Source organism: Hemitrygon akajei, chromosome 6 (genome assembly GCF_048418815.1).
Source record: "Hemitrygon akajei chromosome 6, sHemAka1.3, whole genome shotgun sequence".
Lineage (NCBI taxonomy): Eukaryota > Metazoa > Chordata > Chondrichthyes > Myliobatiformes > Dasyatidae > Hemitrygon > Hemitrygon akajei.
Genome location: NC_133129.1, coordinates 172,114,097 through 172,133,560, shown reverse-complemented (window position 1 = coordinate 172,133,560; position 19,464 = coordinate 172,114,097). Strand labels below are relative to the sequence as shown.

General features: G+C 45.0%; 1 protein-coding gene across 2 annotated transcripts in view; it reads left to right on the top strand.

Annotated features, from left to right (window-relative positions):
- The first annotated feature begins 615 nt into the window (after positions 1–615).
- dhcr7 (7-dehydrocholesterol reductase) overlaps positions 616–19,464 on the top strand; it is a 55,870-nt gene continuing 37,021 nt past the window's right edge. The window contains exon 1 of one of the 2 annotated variants that reach the window (XM_073049772.1): positions 616–758. The gene's annotated coding sequence lies outside the window, so the exon portion shown is untranslated. Of the gene's footprint in view, positions 808–19,464 lie in introns of both variants that reach the window. The other variant, XM_073049773.1, reaches the window with a different exon arrangement.

The window sequence follows — 19,464 nt, the reverse complement described above, 5'->3', positions numbered from 1 at the left end:
GTGTTTATGGGCCTGCTCCGGCTCTTGTGCTGACTTCAGACTGCAATCTTCTTCACCACGACCCCCTTGGGCTGACTTGCACCAAGTATGTCCCTCAGCCCGCACACCTGCAGCCAGGAATGTGCCGTGTCGGCATTCACTCATGGACAGCTGGAAGACCAGCAAGAATCGAGAAGCCAACCGAGCGTCAGCCACCAATTTTCAGCAGCACTGCCAGCACCTGCAGATTTTCTCGTGTTTGTGTTTTGCATTTTAATTTAAAATGTGTTCACCGTTGCATCCCTGCAAAGCCCTTTCCAACTGTGAAAATGTTGATTATTTTGCATAATTATTATTTTTTCGTCTGCTCTGCATCTAGAGGCTAGATCAGTGAACGTTTCAAAGGGAATGATAAATTGTATTCTTTCTGCTGGATTTCTAACGGTTTCAACACACATCTGCTCCAACAACTATCTCCACCTTTTTGCTATCGCGCAAACAAAAGTGCCCAATTGTTACTGAGCGGGGACGCCACCGAGATCGGACTACAAAATGGTTTCAGGTTCTTGACCAATCACAGCCCTCTCTTTGTGAGATCAGAGGAGTGGTGAAGCCTAATTGGAGGAAATGATGTAAAGGCGTTCCATGCCAACTGGTGATTGACAAGCTGGGTCTTTACGGACGAGTGCTGAAAGCCCCAAGTACAGATTACACGAGCATCGTAGTCAAAGCGCAAGGCAGCGTTAAGTGATCGCGGTCCCACGGAAGCAAAGCGCACGGTAAGGATGCAACAAGTATAGTCCAATGCTATATTGCAGCTACGCCCAGGTATGGTCATTTTTTAACGGTACTTAACGTGCGCCTATTGATAAAAACAAGGGATCGTGTTTGCAGATGGTCCGTCTTTATGCCAGTAGAGTTTAACGCCTTCATCTGGACAAGATGCACTGTTTGCAGCGGGTTATATATGTTCTCTACATTTTAAGTGAGCGGTCAACCATTGTGGGGGTGGAGTTGGCTTGGACAGACCATGTATGCCCCCTCCCTTCGGGGCTGGACCGCGTTTAATCAGCGATGCGAAAGAGGGGAAGGGTTATAGAGAAGTATGTCATCAGGAGCATTGCTGCTGAAACCTTCCCTCTCCCCGTCCCCCAGCGGGAAATCGCGCTTCGGATTTAAGCCTTTGGCGAGAAGGTTTCCGTTTTAACATCGCGATGAAGACTAGTTCCAGAGGAGGATCTGCGGTAAATAAAACCGTCCATTTAAAAGCGTGGTTTAGAGCGGATCCTAGCCAACAGTTTCATTAAGCCCATGGGCATTTTGCTTCTAGATTTTAAAAAAAAAGTTACTCCCGAGGCAAGACAATGGATTTGTTTTTGGACTAGCAAATAAAAATCCTCAATAAAAATTCAGCCGAGGAAGCTATGGAATGTACAAAGCCAGTTATAAAAGTGAGGTCACTTTTAGTGTGATTGAAAAATAATCCTTCATTTCCTCAGAATGTCGCCCTTACTTCAAAATACCAGCAGCCTGGTTGACTCTTGAGAAGTCCTGCGAATGGCTGTGTGGGGGACTGGGATCAACTGGATGGCTCTTTCATCCAGAGCAACCCACACAAAATGCTGGAGGAACTCAGCACGGGGAATTTACAGTCGACGTTTCATGCCGAGACTCTCCATCGGAGCTTTTTCATCAAGTCTGTGTGGACCCAGTGGGTCAAATGGCCTCTTTTTCTGTTTTGTGATTCTGTGCTGGCTTATGTCCAGTCTGTTAGGGAGTGGAACTAGATCTTGCATCAAGTCGGTATGGCCTTTTTGAGCCAAATGGCCTCTCCTGTGGCTGTGATAGGTGGTTGTTGAGACCTTTTTGCAGCCGCCGCTTGTTCTCTGCGGCACAGCGGGCTTTTGAACAGATTTCCTCCAGGTTATCTATTGACTGCAGTGTTTAGATGGAGTTGGTGCACACAGTTGAAGTGGCTACCACCTTGTAAGGTTTTATTGTGTGCTTTGAGTCTTTATGGATCACTGGTTTGCTTTCACACTGATAATGATCTTGATTTGATTTTATAACTAATTTGCTGACTAATTTGACTAATTTCCACTTGGCAGTATTTACCTATTATTATTTAATTATTTATGGATTTATATTGCTATATTTCTACACTATTCTTGGTTGGTGCATTTGTAATGAAACCCAATTTCCCTCGGGATCAATAAAGTATGTCTGTCTGTATATTTGGTCTCAGCGTCTGATCATGTACTGATTGACATTGAAGGCCAGACCATCATCACTTCAGTATTGGGAGAAACTTTTTCTGCCATTTGTTACCTGAACAACACTCAGAGCAGAAGCTAGTTTGTGTTGGAGCCACACTGTAGTGAAACCAACTCGTACCTCTTGATACAGGGTTTACTGCTTACAAAAGAACGCTTTCTGGGCAATTTCTCAAAACGCAGAGAGTGATAACCAAGCAGTTTTAACTGCGTTCATAAAGGAGAGAAAATCTGCAGATGCTGGAAATCTGAGCAATCTGGCCTGCTGAGGTCCTCCAGCATTTTGTGTGTTTAACTGCCAGTGTGCTGGTGTGGTATACTGTGTCCGGTGCTCCTGGTGTGGCCTTTTATATATTGGTGAGACTGGGATACCATTTCGCTGAACACCTACGCTCTGTCCGCCAGAGAAAGCAGGATCTCCCAGTGGCCACACATTTTAATTCCATGTCCCATTCCCATTTTGATGAGTCTACCCATGGCCACCTCTACTGTCAAGGTGAATCCACACTCAGGTTGGAGGAACAACACCTTATATTCCGTTTGGGTAGCTTCCAACTTGATGGCGTGAACATTGATTTCTCTAACTTCCATTTTTGCCCCCTCCCCTTCTTACGCCATCCCTAATTTTTAATTTTTGATGATTTTTTTCTCTTTCCCTCTCACAATAACTCCTTATCTGTTCTCCATCTTCCTCTGGTACTCCCCTCCCCCTTTCTTTCTTCCAAGGCCTTCTGTCCTGTGATACTCCCCCTTCTCTAGCCTTGTATCCCTTTTGCCAATCAACTGTCCAGCTCTTAGCTTCATCCCTCCCCCTCCTGTCTCCTCCTATCATTTCGGGTCTCCACCTCCCCCTCCCACTTTCATATCTCATACTATCTCTTCTTTCAGTCAGTCCTGACGAAGTTGTCTCGGCCCGAAACATCGACTGTACTTCTTCCTATAGATGCTGTCTGGCCTGCTACGTTCCAACAGCATTTTGTGTGCGTTGCTTGAATTTCCAGCATCTGTAGATTTTTTCGTGTTTGCATTACCGAGATAAAGCAGCTGGATTCTCCTTTTAAAAAAATTCCTTTTTATGTATTGCACTGTACTGCTGCCAGAAAACAAGCTTCACATATATGTCAGCGATATTTATTGATTGATGCAGCATGGTAACAGGCCCGTCCAGCCTAATAAGCCCAATTACACCCATGTGACCAATCAGCTGACTAGCCCATATATCTTTGGAATGTGGGAGGAAACCAGGGCACCTGGAGGAATCTCACATGGTCACAGGGAGAACATACAAACTCCTTACAGACAGCGGTGGGAATTGATCCTGTGTCGCTGGCGCGGTATTGGCGTTATGCTAAGCACTACGCTACCATGCCACCCTCCCCGATTCTGATAAAATTATTTATTTTTATTCTGAAAATGATCCCTTTGGTCATCTCCATGAATTTCTTTAATTTTATTGCCAGAGAGTAGTGAATTTGTACGATCTTTCTTTCCAGTCCTGATGAAGGGCCTCTGCCTGAAATGTCAACTGTTTATTCATTTCTGTTGAGGCTGCCTGGCCTGCTGAGGTCCTCCAGCATTTTGTGTGTATTGCTTTAGATTTCCTGCACTTGCAGATTTTCTTGTTAGTGAATCTGTTGAATTTATTGCCACAGGCAGTTGTGGAGGCCAGCCTTATACATATATTTAAGGCAGAGATTGATAGATTCTTAAGTAGTCAGGACATGAAGGGATTTGGGGAGAAGGCGCTGAGAGGGAAATGGATCAGCCATGATCCATGATCCATGAAGACCATGGAGCGGCTGATAATACAGAATCTGAGGCCACAAACCAGGCACGCCCAGGATCCTCTTCAGTTTGCATATAAGGAGAAGGTGGGAGTGGAGGATGCTATCACGTATTTGCTGCACAAATCACTCTCTCACCTAGAGGGGGTCAGTTGTGCTGTGAGGATTACATTCCTTGACTTCTCCAGTGCCTTTAACACCATCCAGCCCAAGATCTTAAGGCACAAACTAACGGAGATGGGAGTAGACTCTCACATGGTGGATTGGATAGTGGACTACTTGACAGATAGACTTCAGTATGTGCGGTTGGGAGACTGTAGGTCTGACACGGTGGTCAGCAGCACAGGGGCGCCGCAGGGAACCGTACTCTCTCCGGTCCTGTTCACCCTGTACACATCAGACTTCCAATATAACTCAGAGTCCTGCCATGTGCAGAAGTTCGCTGATGACACGGCCATAGTGGGGTGTGTCAGGAATGGACAGGAGGAGGAGTATAGGAAACTGATACAGGACTTTGTGATATGGTGCAACTCAAACTACCTGCGTCTCAATATCACCAAGACCAAGGAGATGGTGGTGGACTTTAGGAGATCTAGGCCTCATATGGAGCCAGTGATCATTAATGGAGAATGTGTGGAGCAGGTTAAGACCTACAAGTATCTGGGAGTACAGTTAGACGAGAAGCTAGACTGGACTGCCAACACAGATGCCTTGTGCAGGAAGGCACAGAGTCGACTGTACTTCCTAAGAAGGTTGGCGTCATTCAATGTCTGTAGTGAGATGCTGAAGATGTTCTATAGGTCAGTTGTGGAGAGCGCCCTCTTCTTTGTGGTGGCGTGTTGGGGAGGAAGCATTAAGAAGAAGGACGCCTCACGTCTTAATAAGCTGGTAAGGAAGGCGGGCTCTGTCGTGGGCAAAGTACTGGAGAGTTTAACATTGGTAGCTGAGCGAAGGGCGCTGAGTAGGCTACGGTCAATTATGGATAACTCTGAACATCCTCTACATAGCACCATCCAGAGACAGAGAAGCAGTTTCAGCGACAGGTTACTATCGATGCAATGCTCCTCAGACAGGATGAAGAGGTCAATACTCCCCAATGCCATTAGGCTTTACAATTCTACCGCCAGGACTTAAGAACTTTTTAAAAGCTATTATTAATGCTTTTTGAGATAGTGATTTAGATGCATATCATATTTTTTACTGAGTTAAGTATTGTATGTAATTAGTTTTGCTACAACAAGTGTATGGGACATTGGAAAAAAAGTTGAATTTCCCCATGGGGATGAATAAAGTATCTATCTATCTATCTATCTAAAATGGCGGAGCAGACTCAATGGACCAAATGGCCTAATTCTACTCCTATATCTTATGGACTTGTAGTCTTATTGGTTAATTACTGAAGAACAGGTTTTACAATATGGTCTCCAAATATTGAAAGTTATACAACACCATTGAAAGGTTACAACATAAGTTGTTTACCATTTGAGTCATCAAGTCCATACAAGCTCAATGCAATTAATTCCAGGTCTCAATCACCTTTTATAATTGCTTTGTTTCTCTTTCAAGTATTTACACAGCTAACACGTGACCATGATTGAATTTACTTCCACTGCTACCTTGGTCGTGTATTCTAGACCCAATTTTAACCCTAAAGATGAAAAAAATTTAGCTTCAGCTTTCACATGCACGTTGCAACATGCAGTCCTGATGAAGGGTCTCGGCCCGAAACATCGACTGTTTATTCATTTCCATGGATGCTGCCTGCTGAATTCCCCGAGCACTTTGTGTGTGTTGCTTGGATTTCCAGCAGCAGCAGACCTTCTGGTGTTTATGATATGATATACCGGTATGTCAAATCAGATCAGCGAAGATTGTGCTGGTGAGTAAGTGTCACCACATGTCCAGCGCTAACAGAGCATCTCCATTCTTGTGGGCAGGTTTACTAGAGTTGCTGGGAGTGTTTTAAACTAATATGGCAGGGGGATGGGAACCAGTATGATAGAGCTGAGGGTGAGTCAGCAGGTTTACAAGTAATTGATGGATGTAACATGAACGTAAGAGAGTTCAAGCCAATGATTGGATACAAATGCGGACAGTGCAGAGTTCAATTGTATCACGGGCAAAATTCAAAAAGGCGAAGAATGCAGGACTGAAGGTGCTGTATTTAAATCTGCGTAGCATTTTGGAATAAGGTGGATGAACTCGCGGTGCAATTGGAGATTGGTCGGTATGATGTTGTGGGCATCACTGAGTCGTGGCTGAAAGAAGGCTAAACAGTAGTTGGGAGCTTGACATCAAAGGATGTACTTTGTATTGAAAGGACAGGCAGGAACACATAGATGGTGGTGTGGCTGTGTTGGTAAGAGATGGAATTAGATCTGTAGAAAGAGGTGACATAGGATCAGAGAATGTTGAATCTTTGTGGGTAGAGTTAAGAAACTGCAAAGGTAACAAAATCATTATGGGAATATATATATATATATAGGCTGCAACTCATAGGATGTGGGATTGAGATTGGGATTGAAAAGACATGTATTAATGGTAATAACACAATTGTAATGGGGGTGTTATGAGTGATGAATAGACTTGATGGACAATGGGGTACAGAGTTAACCATTCCCCTCCTGAGAAACACGAACTATTACTGTTGCTATGCTGACCATGAGAAAGAGAGACGGAAAAACAAGCAAGAACATCGGCGACAGGTAAGAGAGAGGAGGAGATTGCTGATTAACCGTATTGTGACTCCTTTTTGAATTATTTACTGTTTCGCTGCAAGGACAATAGTTTGCTCATAAACATTCCTCAGTGGATTGAAGGAGTGGCCTTATTTGATGGATACAGTCATTCAGGAGTGATGGATAGCTGAGTCCCCCGTTAGTCGGGATAAAAAGACAGGTCTGGAGAGATACCCTCCAGACACGCCAGTGGACACTGACTGAGTGTTGGAACCCACAAAAGAAGGTGGGGGCTTCGGAGACCGAACCAGGAGGTCGGTCATTAAGGCTATCAGTGTAAAAGCAGGCCCGGTGGGGACTTGTGTGTGTGTCCACTCATGCCAGAGTGACGAGTCCACCACAGAAGAACGGTATGGCTGAAGACCAGAGGGGGCATAACTGAATGACCACAAAGATAAGACGGTTTAAGAAAGCAAAGGAAGGTTTGGCTGCTGTAGCTGTTACATCTCTCTCTCTCTCTCTCTCTCTCTCTCTCTCTCTCTCTCTCTCTCTCTCTCTCTCTCTCTCTCTCTCTCCCTCTCTCCCTCTCTCCCTCTCTCCCTCTCTCCCTCTCTCCCTCTCTCCCTCTCTCCCTCTCTCCCTCTCTCCCTCTCTCTCTCCCCCTCTCCCTCTCCCCCCTCTCCCTCTCCCCCCTCTCCCTCTCCCCCCTCTCCCTCTCCCCCCCTCTCCCTCTCCCCCCCCTCTCTCTCCCCCCCTCTCTCTCCCCCCCCCTCTCTCTCCCCCCCCCTCTCTCCCCCCCCTCTCTCCCCCCCCTCTCTCCCCCCCCTCTCTCCCCCCCCTCTCCCTCCCCCCTCTCTCTCCCCCCCTCTCTCTCTCCCCCCTCTCTCTCTCTCCCCCCCCTCTCCCCCTCTCCCTCTCCCTTTCCAACAAGTACAATACAACAACTATATCTACATCAGCACTCATAAACTGAACTGAACTTTATACTTTTCTATGACAATTTATTTACCCCTAGACATCGATAGTGCTTGTTTATTATTGATTATTATTATTCCTACACTTTTAGGTTTATTACTGCTAACTTGTTTTATATGTATATTTGCATTATTGATATGGTTTTGCTTATTTTTTATTAATAAACACCTTTAGTATAGTACCACCAGACTCCAACAAATTCTGCTTTCTCTGCTGGTTAGACACCCAGTTACGGGGTACATAACAGGGGACTTTAATATGTAAGGGGATTGGAAAAATCAGGTCGGTGTCGGATTACAAGATAGGGAATTTGTTGAATGCCTACAAGGTGGCTTTTTAGAGCAGCTTGTGCTTGAGCCTACTCGGGGAAAGGTCATCTTAGATTGGGTGTTGTGTAATAAACTAGATTTTATTAGGGAGCTTAATGTAAATGAACCCTTAAGAGGCAGTGTTCATAAAACAGGCAGTCTCAGGGTTACGAACGAGTTCCGTTCCTGAGTCTGTTTTTAAGTCGGATTTGTACGTAAGTCGGAACAGGTACATCTGGTATTATTTAGCGTCAGTTAGTCAAATGGTTGAGTATATAGTATAATTTTATCTTTCTATGCATATAAAACACTTAAGAAACATATGTATTTCCATAATTAAACCACTGCGTTGCTTAGTAATAATTGTAGCTTTCATCAGGGCAGGGCCTTTCAGATGCTCCATCATTCTCACTTTATCTGTTACCTGTATCCTTTAAAGTTGTTTCGATCATTGATTGACTGTAGCCTAAAGCTTTTCCAATGACCAATGGCGTTTCACCTCTTTCCAATCGCTTTATTATTCCCACCTTATTTTCAATGGCAATTGTTTGGAACAGAAAACTGTGGATTTTATGTTCTATCACTGAGCAGCTGTGAACTGTGATTGGCCTGTCAGAGTTCTCTTTGGGAACTGGTTGACTTGGATCAGCATTTCTGATCTGGCTATTGTTCACGATCGCACTTAATTAAAAAAGTACAGCAGCAGCCACGGGTGACAGGTCTTGTGCTGCTCTGGGGCCTAAAGTCCACCTGCACTGAGACAGGTTAAATGGGACAAGTGGGGGTGGTGCTGACTGGAAAGGGGGGGGGGGGTCAGGATGAATCTTGCTAAGAAATATTTAAGCCAAATACAGGCAGTCCCCTGGTTATGTACAAATTCCGTTCCTGAGTCCGTCTTTAAGTCGGATTTGTATGTAAGTCAGAACAAGTACATCCGGTATTATTTAGCGTCAGTCAAACGTTTGTCTTAGTATATAGTATATATTTTACCTTTCTATGCATATGAAACACTTAAGAAACGTATGTATTCTGTTATGCCTGCAGCCCCCTCCTTTGTGAGAATTGCAAAATCACTGTTGGGTTGGGTCAGGGGGCCCAGGAAATGAGAGAGAGACGTGCAGAATGTCTCATTCCCCGGTGATGTAAAGCTACGGGACATACAAATTTGTGGATTGAGATACTATGCTACGTGAACGCCCTCAGGCAAAGTGGGCTGGTTGAGGGAGAGATTGCATCACCCCAACCTGATTGACATCTACGACCATGCGAGTCAGGATAAAAGAGGGTCTGTAGGAACAGCTTCCTCAGACGCACCAGAAGAAACGCTAGCGATCCCATAATAGCGGGAAGCCATTTGAAGGAGGCCACGTGCATTCAGTTCCGTTGCCTGGGACTGGTGGCTGGAACCACGGAAAACGGCTTTTAGCTAACAACGGGGAAACCAACTCCCCCGACTCAAAGGATTGGCATCATAAAAGACCTGGGCAAGTTTAAACCGTCTCTCTCTTAAACCCAAAACGCTGCAGCTTGAACGAACTAACAGTGACTGTTATATTTCCATCGGACAATACATCATCCCCTAGACAACGATAGAGCTTATTTCTTATTGATTATTATTATACCCGCACCTTTAGATTTAGTATTGACAACGTATATTATCTGTATGTTTGCATTGATATTATTTTTGTGAATCTTTACTAATAAATACTGTTAAAATTAGTACCATCAGACTTCAACGGACCTCTCTATCTTTGCTGGTAAGTGTCCCAGTTACGGGGTACGTAACAAATTGGGGTTCTCGTCTCAAGATTTGATTCCAAATTGGGGAGCCAGTGATCTGGTTACGCGGGTAGCCAGATGGGAAACGAGCAAAGATGGACGTGGGTGAATTTATAGAAAACCCGACTCTGGAGGCGCTAGAGGCGGCCACCAAATCAGACTTGATAAATTTGGCGAAGGGGTTAAACCTCACAGAGGTGAGGTTGTCAATGAAAAAGCGGGAGGTGCGAAGGGCAATAACTCAGTATTATATTGGGAAGAATGTGTTTGCAGCTGAGGTATTGGAAAATATCCCTGAAAAGGTACCAGCTAGTGGGACGGCTCAGTTAGAGTTGGAGAAATTAAGGTTGGAACATGCAATTAAGTTAAAGCAGCTGAGAAGGAGAATGAAAGAGCCGACAGACAAAGGGAGCATGAGCTCCAGCTAAAGGAGAAAGAAAGGGAGCATGCGCTCCAGCTAAAGGAGTTAGAGGTGAAACGGGAGCAGGAAAGAGCTGAGAAACAAAGAGAGCACGAAATTCAGTTAAAACAGCTGGAAGCAGCTGAGAAGGAGAAAGACAGAGCTGAGAAAGAGAAGGAAAGGGCCGAGAAGGAGAGGGAGGCAGAGAAACAGAGGAAACATGACTTGGAGATGGAGAAGTTAAGGCAAGAGCAACGAGTTCAGGGGTCAGACCGAGAGGAGCGGTTTAATGTTAGTCGGGAGTTGAGGGTGGTACCTCCGTTCGAGGAGACGGATGTTGATAGTTATTTCTTGCTTTTTGAAAAGGTGGCCGTGAATCAGAAGTGGCCCAGAGAACAGTGGATGGCGTTGTTACAAAGTGTGTTAAAAGGGAAGGCACAGCGGGCATATATGGCGTTGTCCATGGAGGAGGAAGAGGAGAGTTATGACAAAGTAAAGGCGGCCATTCTCCGGAGTTATGAGCTAATACCTGAAGCGTATAGACAAAAGTTCAGAAATTTAAAGAAAGGGTGGAATCAGACGTATACCGAGTTTGCCTATGAGAAGGGTGTGCTCTTGGACCGTTGGTGCACCGCAGAAATAGTGGACAAGGATTATTGGCATCTCAGGGAGTTAATTCTGATTGAGGAATTTAAAGGTTGTGTTTCGGAGGATATCCGGATGTATTTGAATGAGAAGTCGAATAAGTCCATCTCAGAATTTGCTAGATTCGCAGATGAATATGCCCTAACCCATAAGACAAAGTTTTCCTCGAATAAAAGTTCCCAGAGAGACCGTGGGAACGATCGAGAAAGTCCGCCGTCTGAGGCAGAGGTCCCGCCGGGAGCTAGTGGTAAAGTTGAGGGGGAAAGGCCAGACAGCCAGAGATTTCCGGGCTTGACCTGTTTTAATTGTGGAAAGGGGGGGCATATTGCATCTCGGTGCTTTGCTCCGAGGAAAGAGCCAGGAAAAGGGAAGCAGCAGTCCCTATCGGATGTGCCATGGTAATCAGTAAATCGACAAGAGAGCCCCGGGTAGACAGAGTACGAGAAGGGTCTGAGACTTGTCTGTCACACGGAACCGTGTCTGTGAGGGAGGGAGACACACCAGTTCCCGTACGGATCTGGCGAGACATGGGGGCTGAGCTGTCGTTGATCAGCAGTAAGGTACTAGAGTTTGGTCGCAAGACGAGAATGGTAGCTGTGAAGGGAATAAGTAAAGGGACAGAAATGGTGCCCTTACATAAGGTCATTATGGATTGTGAGCTGGTGTCTGGACCAGTTGAAATAGGGGTGCGATCAGAATTCCCGAGAACTGACGCGAACGTCCTTCTCGGTAACGATTTAGCCGGCAGTAAGGTTTGGTCGGCAATGACGCTGACAAAACAGCCTGTGAGTGTTGAGGCTCCGCCCCTAGATTCCAAGATCTATCCCGCGTGCGCGGTCACTCGCAGCATGTCGAGAAAGACAGCTGAGAACGAGAGCAGTTTAAATCTGGCCAGTATCGATTTGGCCGAGACGTTTTTACCGACTCTACACCACGAGGGTTTGGAGGGTGGTAAAAGAGGGTAGTAAAGTGAAAGAGAGTAAGGGAGAGGAGATAGACCTGCCCTTAGCGAGGAATGGAGTGCTAGAGACACAAAATGGAGATGAGGAACAGGTAAAGCTGTTAAAAGGTCCAGAGGTGGACATGGATGATCTGTCTGGTTTGGCAGAACTGTTTGAAGAAGTTGAAAATTCTAAAGGTGTTCCCGATAATGAAATGAGGGCAGTCCTAGATGAAAAGGGTGCCCTTGCCTTGAAGAAGTCTGCTGGGTTGGCAGATGAGGTTGTTTCAGCCCGCGGGGTTGAGTTTACTCCGGAAGGGAGTTGCCCAGAGATTAACTGGGAGGATCGGGGGAACTTAGAATTTGAAAAGGGTACGGGTATTGAAAGCCTGGAAGAGGCCAATGTCCCGTTTGAGTGTGTCCAAGATGGGGATGCACATGGTACTGAACCTAGTAACGGAGCTCAGAACAAGTCTGAGGTATTTGATTCAGTTGAACGAGACGGCCGTCCTTGTGGGTCAGATAGACTTGGTTCAGTGAAGAAAGGGTTAACCTTGGTAATAGTGGGAAGTGAGAGTTCCCAGGTGTTTGTGCTCGAAGGTGTGTTAAAAGTTAATGCAGAGCTCAAAAATGGGGAGATAAATATTACTATTGAAGGAAACGGGAAATATGTCGTTCCCAAATCGAATGAAGAAATTTAAAACCCTGCGGATCGCTTACAGATTAAGCCAGGAGATGACGGGGCCCCCCGTGCTATTGTTATTTCAGAGTGTGGTGTGAAAAGGCAGAATTTGAAATGCTGCTTGAGCAAAGAGTTCGAACTGAAAACACATAGCCTGAAGGGTCCTGACGAGAAGGCTAGCCACCTGTGTAAAATTAAAGAATTGGGTGGAAATTCAGAAGATGGTCTAAGTTTGGGACACGGTGTTGATAAAATAACCCCTATGAAAGAGGCGGGCGAGAGTTTACCTCGCCAAAGTACCCAAGCTCCCCACGTGGGAACTCACCGGAAAAGAGGCGACGGTTAAGGGGGACGCCATTTTTAAATAGCAAAGCCGGTTGTACGGGATTTCGACAAAGCATGTGAATAATAAAGACAACCCCATGGAAGCCTGCCTGTTAAGTTTGAAAACGACTGAAAGATTAGTATTTACATAAACTTTTGTAGATGCACGTAAGCTAAGATCCCAACTCCTTAGTTTTGTTGCTGAGGGGAGGAAATAAAAATAGGTGGTTATTAAATTGAAGTCTGATGCTATAAGACTTTAGTAAGGTACAAGATGTTAAGATATTAAAGGAAGTGATAATGTGCTCGCGGACTGTTTATCTAGATGCTGAATTGAATGTATAACTGTATTACTCTGCAGTGAAAAGAAAAGCTTTTGTATTGTGTTAGATTCCACAATCCTGTAAGACTCTGTACTACTTCATTTTAACCGCTGGTAAAAACGCATTGAAGAAAGGGGGTGTTATGCCTGCAGCCCCCTCCTTTGTGAGAATCGCAAGATCACTGTTGGGTTGGGTCAGGGGGCCCAGGAAATGAGAGAGAGACGTGCGGAATGTCTCGTTCCCCGGCGATGTAAAGCTACGGGACATGGCCATTGTCTTTTGGAGACAAATTTGTGGATTGAGATACTGTGCTACGTGAACGCCCTCAGGCAAAGTGGGCTGGTTGAGGGAGAGATTGCATCACCCCAACCTGATTGACATCTACGACCCTGCGAGTCAGGATAAAAGAGGGTCTGTAGGAACAGCCCCTCAGACGCACCAGAAGAAACGCTAGCGATCCCGTAATAGCGGGAAGCCATTTGAAGGAGGCCACGTGCGTTCAGTTCCGTTGCCTGGGACTGGTGGCTGGTACCACGGAAAACGGCTTTTAGCTAACAACGGGGAAACCAACTCCCCCGACTCAAAGGATTGGCATCATAAAAGACCTGGGCAAGTTTAAACCGTCTCTCTTAAACCCAAAATGCTGCAGCTTGAACGAACTAACAGTGACTGTTAAATTTCCATCGGACAATACATTATCCCCTAGACAACGATAGAGCTTATTTCTTATTGATTATTATTATACCCGCACCTTTAGATTTAGTATTGACAACGTATATTATCTGTATGTTTGCATTGATATTATTTTTGTGAATCTTTACTAATAAATACTGTTAAAAATAGTACCATCAGACTTCAACGGACCTCTCTATCTTTGCTGGTAAGTGACCCAGTTACGGGGTATGTAACAATTCCAATAATTAAACCACTGCGTTGCTTAGTAATAATTGTAGCTTTCATCGGGGCAGGGCCTTTCAAATGCTCTATTATTCTCACTTAATCTTTTAAAATTGTTCTGATCCTTGATCGACTGTGGCCTAAGGCTTTTCCAATAACTAATGGCGTTTCACCTCTTTCCAAACGCTTTATTATTTCCACTTTATTTTCAATCGTGATTGTTTCCCATCAATGGAACAGAAACACTGTGGGCGGCGGGTCCTGACCTGCGCTGGCTCCCGAGGTCCGCTGGGTCCTAAGGACCACCGCACTGAGACAGGCTAAATGGGACAAGTGGGGGCTGTGCTGGGTTTGGGTATTTGATCCTCCACGATATTCCACGTGGGAATTTAAACTGGAGGTGGCTGTGTTTTTTTTACAAGGTCGAGTTGAGAGCTTGAAATCAACCCGGCACAGATGGTACGGGAGTCACTGGATCGACATCAACCCGGCACGGGAGCAGTCTGTCACTGTATCGAACTCAAGCCTGGCATTGATCTCACTGCGCCACCAGCCGACCGGATCGGGGGGAGGGGGGGGAGGGGTGAATCTTACTAAGAACAATTTAAGCCAAATACAAAGTTAAACACTCAACACAGTGTCAACGGTAATGACTTAAAATGGCAGACGGCATTCTCCATCCTCGGTTCGTAAGTACGAGTTGTCCGTAAGTTGGACATTCGTAACTCGGGGACTGCCTGTACAAAGTTACACATTCAACACAGTGTTAACGGCAACGACTTAAAATGGCGGACAGCATCGTGATCCGTCTTCAAATGGCGGACAGCGTTCTCCTCCCTCCGTTCCTAAGTCGGACGTTCGTAACTTGGGGACTGCCTGTATGATTGAATTCATGCTGAAATTTGAGAGGGAGAAGCATAAGTCACATGTATCACTATTGCAATGGAATAAAGGGAATTACGGAGGCATGAGAGAGGAGCTTGCCCAGGTGGATTGGAGGAGGATACTGGCAGGGATGACGGCAGAGCAGAGGTGGCTGAAATTTCTGGGAATAGTTCACAAGGTGCAGGATAGATATGTTCAACAGAAGAAGTAGTTCTCAAGTGGTCGGGGTAGGCAACCATGGCTGACAAAGGAAGTTAAAGACTGAATAAAAGCCAAGGAAAGTGCATAGAAGTAGCAAAAGTGAGTGGGAAGTTGGATGATTGGGAAGCTTTTAAAATCCAACAAAAGGCAACTGAAAAAGCTATAAGAATGGAAAAGATTAAATACAAGGGCAGACTAGCCAATAATATAAGTATTTTTGGTTATGTAAAGAGTGAAAGGGATGTGAGAGTTGATATTGGACCACTGGAAAATGATGCTGGTGAGGTAGTAATGGGGGTCAAAGAAATGGCAGATGAACTTAATGGGTACTTCGCATCTGTCTTCACTGTGGAAGACTCTAGCAGTGTGCCAGAGGTCTGAGTGTCAGCGAGCAGGGTTGAGTGCCATTGCTACTATAAATGAAAAGTGCTAGGTAAATTCAAAGGTCTCAAGGTGGATAAGTCACCTGGACCAGATGGACTGAGAGTCCTGAGAGAGGTTGCTGAAGAGATAACGGATGCATTGGTCATGATCTTTCAAGAATTACTTGATTCTGGTATGGTACCCGAACACCGGAAGATTGCAAATGTCACTCCACTCTTTAAGAAGGGAGGAAGGCAAAATAAAGGAAATTATAGGCCAGTTAGCCTAACCTCAGTGGTTGGGAAAGTGTTGGAGTCTATTATTAAGGATGAGATTTTGGTGTACTTGGAGACTAATGATAAAATAAGTTAAAGTCAGCATGGTTTCTGTAAAGGGGAATCTTGTTTGACAAATTAGTTAGAGTTCTTCAAGGAGGTAACAAGCAGGATGGACAAAGGAGAGGCAGTGGATATCATTTACTTGGATTTTCTGAAGGCATTTGTTAAGGTGCCACACATGAGGCTGCTTAGCAAAATAAAGTCTTCTGGCCTTTCAGAAAAGATACTGGCATGGATAGAGGAAAGGATGACAGGCAGGAGGCAGCGAGTGGGAATAAAAGGGACCTTTTCTGGTAGGCTGCCAGTGACTAGTGGTATTCCTCAGGGATCAGTGTTGGGACCACAACTTCTCACATTGTTTGCCAGTGATTGAGGTAATGGAATTGATGGCTTTGTGGCAAAGTTTGCGGATGATACGAAGATAGGCGGAGGGGTAGGTAGTGCTGAGGAAGCAATGCGATTGCAGCAGGACTTAGACAAATTGGAAGAATGGACTAAAATGGTAGATGGAATGCAGTGTTGGGAAATGATGATACATTTTGGTAAAAAGAAGAAACGTGCGGACTTATCTAAATGGGGAGGAGGTTCAAACATCAGCAGTGCGGAGGGACTTGGGAGTCCTCATGCAAGACGCCCAGAAGGTTAATTTACAGGTTGAGTCTGTGGCAAAGAAGGCAAATGCAATATTGGAATTTATTTCAAGGGTGAATAGAACATAAAAAGCAAGGAGATAATGCTGAGTCTGTATAAGACACTAGTCAGGCCACACTTGGAGTATTGTCAACAGTTTTAGGCCCCATATCTCAGAAAGGATGTGTTGCCGTTGGAGAGGGTTTGGAGGAGGTTCACGAGGATGATTCCAGGAATGAAGGGGTTAACATATGAGCATTTGGCGGCTTTGGGCCTGTATTTACTGGAATTTAGACTGCGTGGGGATCTCATTGAAATTTACTGAATGTTGAAAGGATTAGATAGGGTGGATGTGGAGAGGATGTTTCCTATAGTGGGGGTATCCAGAACTAGAGGGCACACCCTCAAAATTGAGGGGCGACGTTTAAGAACAGAGTTAAGGAGGAATCATTTTTTAGCCAGGGAGCAGTGAATCTGTGGAATGCTCTGTCACAGACTGCAGTGGAGGTCAAGTCAGGAATTTTTTTTTAGCCGGAGGGTAGTGAATCTGTGGTATACTCTGCCACGGATTGCAATGGAGGCCAAGTCCATGTATATATTTAAGGTGGAAGTTGATCATTTCCTGATCGGTCAGGGCATCAAAAGATAAGGTGCAGATGTATGGGGTTGAGTGGGATCTGGGATCAGCCATGATGGAATGGCAGAGCAGACCGGATGACCAATTCTGCTCCTATGTAATGATCTAAACCTTTCTGTGTCTTATTTAAAAGTCCATAAGATATGGAGGCAGAAAGGCCATTTGGCCCATCAAGTCTGCTCCATCATTCTCTCATGGCTGATTTATTATCTCTCTCTCAACCTCATTCTCCTGTCTTCTTGCCCTCTCCTTGTAAACCTTTGACACCCTTGCTAATCAAGTACATGTCAACCTCCACTTCAGATATACCCAGTGACTTGGCCTCTGCAGTCATCTTTAGATCGTATGTGATTTTCAGTTTTAATCACTTTTTTTCCCACAACTTGCCCCATTATTTCAAATGATCCTTGCAGATGTACCCTGGGATCTGTCGTCATCCCATTTAGAATTGCGTTCTCATGTTTATATTGCTTCACTTTCCCGTCCTTTCAGAAAATACCACTTCATTTCTCTGCTTTGAATTACACCTGCCATCTATCTGACTATAGTAGTAGATTTCAGAATTTCTGAAGGCTGGAGGAATAGTCACATGAAATGTTAACCAGTCATTCTAAGGTGAGTGTGAGGCCTCCGTCGGTCCAGGTTGACCATGGATAGTGCATCCTCGCTATCTAGGTCTGAAAGCCGGGGTAGTACAATGTGGGCAGCAAGCTGTTGCCCACGTAGCAAGCGCCCTCTGCACGCAGCTGATAAACCCAAAGCAACAGCAGAGACTGATACCGTTTGGCATTGAACTCCATGAAGGACTGCCTTAGGGGATCCAGCTTCGAATTTTTTTTCCCTCGGGGTTTACTCCCGAGGCCTTCCCTATGGGTGGGTACAGCCGCAAGGCAGCAGAGGTTTGAGATCGGAGTTTTCCTTCTCCTAGATGAGCTGCCAGCCAGGGCTGACGAACCCCATCTGCCCGAAGTGATTGGTTTTAAGGTGCCAATATCCCACCATTGCCCCTTCTACTGTCAGTAGAAAAGATTCCGCTGGGCTTAGTAGCTAATCCACACGTGAAGGCCAGGAGCTGGACTTGGTTGTCAGAGGCTACTTGAGGTGCACACCATTGCGAGCATTTAATTGTTAGTGGGAACTTGGATCCCCACTGTCACCCCCCTTCTATAACAACATTGAGGAACCATCCACTCTAAGGTATAAATGTCAGACTGGTAATAAATCATTACTGTTGCAATTAAAGTCTCTTGGTACCAACTAAATCTATCGAGTTACCTGAGTGGATGTTAACCTTACACTCTGTGGCATGTATTGCTAAAGTTATAATCTTGTAATATAGAACAATACAGCACTATAACAGGCCCTTCAGCCCACAATGTCTGTGCTGAGCATAATGCAGAATTAAACTAAATCTCTTTAACCTGTATATGTCCTATATCCCTGTAAAGTCATGCCTTTATCTTACAGCCAATGTCAGATCTGCTTCGGCCACCGTCCCGGCAGCTTATTCCAGAAACCTACCACTCCCTATAGATAAATAATACCAAAAATTTGTCCTGCATATATCCTTTAAACTTTTTCCCCATCTCACCTTAAGTGCACACCCTCTAGTATTTGGCATTCCTACTCTGACTCTCTATCCTGTCTCCCATAATCTTTGAAACTTCTTTCAAGTCTTCCCTCATCTTCTGACGCTCCAAGGGAAACAACTCCAGCTTGTCCAACCCCTCCTTGTAGCTCATGCTCTCTAATCCAGGCAGCATCCTGGAAAACCTCTTCGGCACCTTCTCCAAAACCTCCACATCCTTCCTATAACTGGCGGGGGGGGGGGGGGGAGGTGAGTGCAGAATTGGACACAGGATTTCAAGACTGGCCAAGCCTAAGTTTTATATGGCTGTTACATGAATGTTGAGTTTTGTTCTGTGTCCAAGAGCGTGGCTGCGTAGAGGTGCTGATATTTCCTGTGAGGTTTGTAGCTGTTTAGTTGGTGGAGATGTATGCCACATGCTGTGGTAGTGACTCACATCTTGCTTATTTTGTGCATTTGTTCCATTCATTAAGTACACTGAGAAAGACACAACCTATATAATATCCCTGACTAGAATTGTGAACTATCTGGATTGATACTGATCTAACATCTGGGTAGAAAAATCAAAAATACTAGAAATACTTAGCAAGTTGGGCAGCATACACATGGGGAAAAAAAAATCAGTAAATGTTACAGGTTGGACTCTTCAAAATATGGCCCTGCCAACACTTTCTTAAACTTAACATTTACCTTTTTATAATCTCCATCCCAATTCTGATCAAGGCTCTCTGACTTGAAATGTTGATTCTGTTTCATGCTCCATAGATGCTGCCTCACTTACTAAACATTTTGTTTGTCGTTCAGAGTCCTAAGATGTACAGCTTCTTTGATTGCC